A 7,311-nucleotide genomic window follows, 5' to 3' on the forward strand; every position below is an offset into this window, starting at 1 on the left:
AATCGAACACCAAATGTGCAGTTTGTTGCAAGCTGTGCAGACACCTACATATAGGGTATATCCATCAAAACAAAGTGACAAGTACTTCCCACCAGCTCCGCCATTGCGATTACCGAATGGGAAAATACTTATCGCCACAGATTAATGACCATCATTACCGTCTCGGAATAGATACAAGCACATCGAGCTTCATCCGATCAGCTGGATGAATTTCACCTTGAAGGGGCCCAATCCAAAAGTTTCGGAGGTCATCTCCTAGAACTCTCAAGAACAAGGCCCATCTTACATGCAAACTCTGCTACTGCGCAAACATAGGTTGCAATTAAAGAGAAATTGCAAGGCCGTCACAATGGCCCGAGGCCAATGCTCTGACTAAGTCAATTTTCTCTTGCAATCACCATGCCGCCGTTCACAGAGAGATCTCCCCATTCACTTGTGACATGACGCACAATCCAAGGGATAGACGCGAGCTCGCCCTTGAAAGGCCACTTTCCAAGGCATCCCCCGATGACACATTGGAACGACAACTGCTGTCGAACCATTTCCCAATGTTGTGCCGATCGAGTTGGCACGGAGCCGCTAGACGAGGGCTCCCATTTTAGATCAAGTTTTAAAATCACCAAGAAGATGCAGTGAGGGATGGCAACCGTTGCCAAACCTTTTTTCCAAAATTGCGCCAGCTGAGTGACTAGAAAACATGCTTTACGCGATAGGCACGCAAAAAATTTTTCTAGAGCGCCAAGCACCCACCTCATGGCTAGAGACAAGGGCTCGCCATTAGATCAACTTCGAAATCGCTGAACAGACGCGCTGTAGAATGGCAACCGCTACCGAGTCTCTTTCGTAGTTGCGTCAGTCAAGTGATCGAAGAAGGTGATCTAAGAGAGGGTCCAAGCGTAGGCATTCGTTGGGGGATTCGCGCAGATGGCATAAATTTATGCAGTACCCGAGCAACACCGGACGGAGGTGCTAGACGAGGGCTCCCGTTTTAGATCGATTTTTAAAATCACCAAGTAGACGCGCTGAGGGCTGGCAACCGCTGCCAAACCTTTTTCCGAAATTGCGGCAGCTGAGTGACAAGAAAACATGATCTAAAGGAGAGTCCAGGAATAGCACCCTCAAGGGTGGGCTTCATGCCCCTCTAATTGATTCAACGTCGGCGTCCACCGTTTCAAAATCCGACATATCCATCTGCCCTGACAGCGGCATTGAATCAATGAGGGGGGCACGGGAGAGGCTCGTAGCAACCACCTCTCCCATTGTAGCCGCGATAGGCACGCAAAAAGATTTTGCTAGAGCGCCAAGCACCCACCTCATGCCTAGAGACAAGGGCTCGCCATTAGATCAACTTCAAAATCGCAGAACAGACGCGCTGTAGAATAGCAACCGCTGCCCAGTCTCTTCCATAATTGCGTCGGTCGAGTGATCAAAAAAGGTGATCTAAGAGAGGGTCCCAGCATAGGGCATTCATTGGGGTAATCACACCGATGGAAAAAATTTGTGCAATACCAGCGCAACATCGGACGGAGGTGCTAGACGAGGGCTCCCGTTTTAGATCGAGTTTTAAAATCACAAAGAAGACACGGTGAGGGCTGGCAATCGCTGCCAAACCTTTTTCCAAAATTGTGCCAGCTGAGTGACAAGAAAACATGATCTAAAGGAGAGTCCAGGAATAGCACCCTCGAAGGTGGGCTTCATGCCCTTCTAATTGATTCAACATCGACGTCCACCGTTTCAAAATCTGACATATCCATCCGCCCTGACAGCGGCATTGAATCAATGAGCTGGGCACGGGAGAGGCTCGCGGCAACCACCTCTCCCATTGTAGCCACGATAGGCTCGCAAAAATTTTTGCTAGAGCGCCAAGTACCCACCTCATGGATATAGACAAGGGCTCGCCATTAGATCAACTTTGAAATCACAGAATGGACGCGGTGTAGAATGGCAACCGATGCCAAGTCTCTTCCGTAATTGCGTCGGTCGAGTGATCGAAGAAGGTGATCTAAGAGAGGGTCCAAGCATGTAGGCATTCGTTGGGGGATTTGCGCCGATGGCAAAAATTTGTGCAATACCCGAGCAACACCGGACGGAGGTGCAAGACGAGGGCTCCCATTTTAGATCGAGTTTTAAAATCACCAAGTAGACGCGGTGAGGGGCTGGCAACCGCTGCCAAACCTTTTTCCAAAATTGCGCCAGCTGAGTGACAAGAATACATGATCTAAAGGAGAGTCCAGGAAAATAGCACCCTCGAGGGTGGGCTTCATGCCCCTCTAATTGATTCAACGTCGGCGTCCACCGTTTCAAAATCCGACATTTCCATCCGCCCTGACAGCGGCGTTGAATCAATGAGGGGGGCATGGGAGAGGCTCGAGGAAACCACCACTCCCCTTGTAGCCGCGATAGGCAGGCAAAAAATTTTGCTAGAGCGCCAAGCACCCACCTCATGCCTAGAGACAAGGGCTCGCCATTAGATCAACTTCGAAATCGCTGAACAGATGCGCTGTAGAATGGCAACCGCTGCCAAGTCTCTTCCGTAGTTGCGTCAGTCGAGTGATCGAAGAAGGTGATCTAAGAGAGGGTCCAAGCGTAGGCATTCGTTGGGGGATTCGCGCCGATGGCATAAATTTATGCAATACCCGAGCAACACCGGATGGAGGTGCTAGACGAGGTCTCCCGTTTTAGATCGAGTTTTAAAATCACCGAGTAGACGTGGTGAGGGCTGGCAACCGCTGCCAAACCTTTTTTCAAAATTGCGCCAGCTGAGTGACAAGAAAATATGATCTAAAGGAGAGTCCAGGAATAGCACCCTCGAGGGTGGGCTTCATGCCCCTCTAATTGATTCAACGTCGCCGTCCACCATTTCAAAATCTGACATATCCATCTGCCCTGACAGCGACGTTGAATCAATGAGGGGGGCACGGGAGAGGCTCGCGGCAACCACCTCTCCCCTTGTAGCCGCGATAGGCACACAAAAAAATTTTGCTAGAGCGCCAACCAGCCACCTCATGCCTAGAGACAAGGGCTCGCCATTAGATCAACTTCGAAATCGCTGAACAGACGCGCTGTAGAATGGCAACCGCTGCCAAGTCTCTTCCGTAGTTGCGTCGGTCGAGTGATCGAAGAAGGTGATATAAGAGAGGGTCCAAGCATGTAGGCATTCGTTGGGGGATTCGCGCCAATGGCATAAATTTATGCAATACCCGAGCAACACCGAACAGAGGTGCTAGACGAGGTCTCCCGTTTTAGATCGAGTTTTAAAATCACCAAGTAGACGCGGTGAGGACTGGCAACCGCTGCCAAACCTTTTTCCGAAATTGTGCCAGCTGAGTGACAAGAAAACATGATCTAAAGGAGAGCCCAGGAATAGCACCCTCGAGGGTGGGCTTCATGCCCCACTAATTGATTCAACGTCGGGGTCCACCGTTTCAAAATCTGACATATCCATCCGCCCTGATAGCGGCGTTGAATCAATGAGGGGGGCACGGGAGAGGCTCGCGTCAACCACCTCTCCCGTTGTAGCCGCGATAGGCACGCAAAAAATTTTGCTAGAGCACCAAGCACCCACCTCATGGCTAGAGACAAGGGCTCGCCATTAGATCAACTTCGAAATCGCTGAACAGACGCGCTGTAGAATGGCAACCGCTGCCAAGTCTCTTCTGTAGTTTCGTCGGTCGAGTGATCGAAGAAGGTGATCTAAGAGAGGGTCCAAGCATAGGCATTCGTTGGGGGACTCACGCCGATGGCATAAATTTATGCAATACCCGAGCAACACCGGACGGAGGTGCTAGACGAGGGCTCCCGTTTTAGATCGAGTTTTAAAATCACCAAGTAGACGCGGTGAGGGCTGGCAACCGCTGGCCAAACCTTTTTCCGAAATTGTGCCAGCTGAGTGACAAGAAAACATGATCTAAAGGAGAGTCCAGGAATAGCACCCTCGAGGGTGGGCTTCATGCCCCTCTAATTGATTCAACGTCGGTGTCCACCCTTTCAAAATCCGACATATCCATCCGCCCTGACAGCGGCGTTGAATCAATGAGGGGGGCACGGGAGAGGCTCGCGGCAACCACCTCTCCCATTGTAGCCATGATAGGCACGCAAAAAATTTTGCTAGAGTGCCAAGTACCCACCTCATGGCTAGAGACAAGGGCTCGCCATTAGATCAACTTTGAAATCGCTGAACAGACGCGCTGTAGAATGGCAACAGCTGCCAAGTCTCTTCCTTAGTTGCGTCGGTCAAGTGATCGAAGAAGGTGATCTAAGAGAGGGTCCAAGCATAGGCATTCGTTGGGGGATTCGCGCCGTTGGCATAATTTTATGCAATACCCGAGCAACACCAGACGGAGGTGCTAGGCGAGGGCTCCCATTTTAGATCGAGTTTTAAAATCACCAAGTAGACGTGGTGAGGGATGGCAACCGCTGCCAAACCTTTTTCCGAAATTGCGCCAGCTGAGTGAGAAGAAAACATGATCTAAAAGGAGAGTCAAGGAATAGCACATCCAGGGTGGGCTTCATGCCCCTCTAATTGATTCAACGTCGGCGTCCACCGTTTCAAAATCTGACATATCCATCCGCCTTGACACCGGCGTTGAATCAATGAGAGGGGCACGGGAGAGGCTCGCGGCAACCACCTCTCCTATATAAGCTATTAGTGCGAGGCTCGCTCTGCATTAGAAATTAGCGAACACACCGACATCCGCCTTAAAAATCCAAATCCTTTAAAATTCCTACCAAACAGCCATTCACGACCCAATTTTTTATGAGGTCGACAGAGGAGCAAAAGATTGTCATCGGTTAGGAGATGTGAGTTCATGGAGCCGAGGGACTGAAATGGTCATTGAGCTCATCCGATCAACTGGATGAATTTCACCTTGAAGGGGCCCAATCCAAAAGTTCCGGAGGTCATCTCCTAGAACTCTCGAGAACAAGGCCCATCTTACATGCAAACTCTGCTACTGCGCAAACATAGGTTGCAATTAAAGAGAAATTGTGAGGCCGTCACAATGGCCCGAGGCCAATGGCTCCGACTAAGTCAATTTTCTCTTGCAATCACCATGCCGCCGTTCACAGAGAGATCTCCCCATCCACTTGTGACGCGACGCACAGTCCAAGTGCTAGATGCGAGCTTGCCCTTGAAAGAAAGACCACTTTCCAAGACATCCCCCAAGACATCCCCCATTCACTTGTGACGCGACGCACAACCCAAGTGCTAGACGCGAGCTCGCCCTTGAAAGAAAGACCACTTTCCAAGACATCCCCCGATGACACATTGGAACAACAACCACTGTCAAACCATTCCCAATGTTGTGCCGATCGAGTTGGCATAGAGGCAACCTTAGGGAGCTCCCGCGTAGCAATCGAGATGTGCTTTCATACCCATCTCTCACAAAAACCAATCTTAGCTGTGAACAAATTTCGCCGCAATGACACCATTGGAACGACAACCGCTGTCGAACAACTCCCGAATTTGTGCCCCGATGGAGTGAGAAAGAATAGCAAGTTTAGGGAGCCGCGCATCGCAAACGGGCTGGCTGCTGCTTCATTCCGCTCCTATATATAGATCCGATGTCGTTGATTTTGTTTGGAATCTGAGGCTGCATTCGTCCTTGCTCACACAAGCAATGGCTCTTCTCATCGAATGTCCACGAGGAGCTTCCGATCACAAAGGCTCCCTTGTCACTCGTGACGCGCAGCCCAACTGCTTTCCGAAATTGCGCCAGCTTGAGTGACAAGAAAACATGATCTAAAGGAGAGTCAAGGAATAGCACCTCGAGGGTGGGCTTCATGCCCCTCCAATTGATTCAAGGTCGGCGTCCACCGTTTCAAAATCCGACATTTCCATCCGCCTCGACACCGCCGTTGAATCAATGAGAGGGGCACGGGAGAGGTTCGCGGAAACAACCTCTCCTATATAAGCTATTAGTGCGAGGCTCGCTCTGCATTAGAAATTAGCGAACACGCCGACATCCGCCATAAAAATCCAAATCGTTGAAAATTCTGACCAAACAGCCATCCACGACCCAATTTATTATGAGGTCATCTAAGGAGCAAAAGATTGTCATCGGTTAGGAGATGTTAATTCGTGGAGCCAAGGGACTGAAATGGTCATCGAGCTCATCCGATCAACTGGATGAATTTCACCTTGAAGGGGCCCAATCCAAAAGTTCTGGAGGTCATCTCCTAGAACTCTCAAGAACAAGGACCATCTTACTTGCAAACTCTGCTACTGCGCAAACATAGGTTGCAATTAAAGAGAAATTGCCAGGCCATCACAGTGGCCTGAGGCCAATGCTCCGACTAAGTCAATTTTCTCTTGCAATCACCATGTCGCCGTTCACAGAGAGATCTCCCCATTCACTTGCGACACGACGCACAATCCAAGTGATAGATGCGAGCTTGCCCTTGAAAGGCCAGGCCACTTTCCAAGACATCCCCTGATGACACATTGGAACGACAACCGCTGTCGAACCATTCCCAATGTTGTGCCGATCGAGTTGGCACAGAGGCAACCTTAGGGAGCTCTCGCGTAGCAATCAGGATGTGCTTTCGTACCCATCTCTCACAAAAACCAATCTTAGCTGTGAAAAAATTTTGAATCCAAGGCTCGTATCCATCGATATTGTCGGCACTGGGTCTATATATTCAAAGGCCACGGAGAGGTTCCGATAAGAGAAGCTCCCCTGCTCGCTCGCACAAACATCCCAAATGCTAGACACAAGTTCCTGCCCTTAGCATCGCTCTCCAGATCGCCGCAATGACACATTGGAATGACAACTACTGTCGAACAACTCCCGAATTTGTGCCGATGGAGTGAGAAAGACGAGCAACTTTGGGGAGCCGCGCATGGAAAATGGGCTACTGCTTCATTCCACTCTTATATATAGATCCGATGTCGTTGATTTCATTTGGAATCCGAGGCTGCATTCATCCTTGCTCACACAAGCAATGGCTCTTCTCATCGAATGGTCACGGGGAGCTTCCGATTACAAAGGCTCCCTTGTCACCCATGATGTGCAGCCCAACTGCTAGACGACGGCTCGCCCTTCAGATCGCTGCCCAGGCAACCACCACAACGGCACCATTGGAACGACAACCGCTGCCAAACCATTCCGAAATTTTTTTTCCAAAGAAGTTATTGCAAAGAGAACGACTCTGGGGAGAGAGCCCTCGCATAGCAAAATCGAGATGGCTTCACGGCAGCTGGATGGGATTTGAATTCATGGAGCCAAGGGAGTGAAATGCTCATCGAGCTCATCCGATCAACTGGATGAATTTCACCTTGAAGGGGCCCAATCCAAAAGTTCCGGAGGTCAT

Source organism: Cupressus sempervirens, chromosome 2 (assembly GCF_028749045.1).
Source record: "Cupressus sempervirens isolate cs-2001-9-10 chromosome 2, ASM2874904v1, whole genome shotgun sequence".
In the NCBI taxonomy this organism is placed as follows: domain Eukaryota; kingdom Viridiplantae; phylum Streptophyta; class Pinopsida; order Cupressales; family Cupressaceae; genus Cupressus; species Cupressus sempervirens.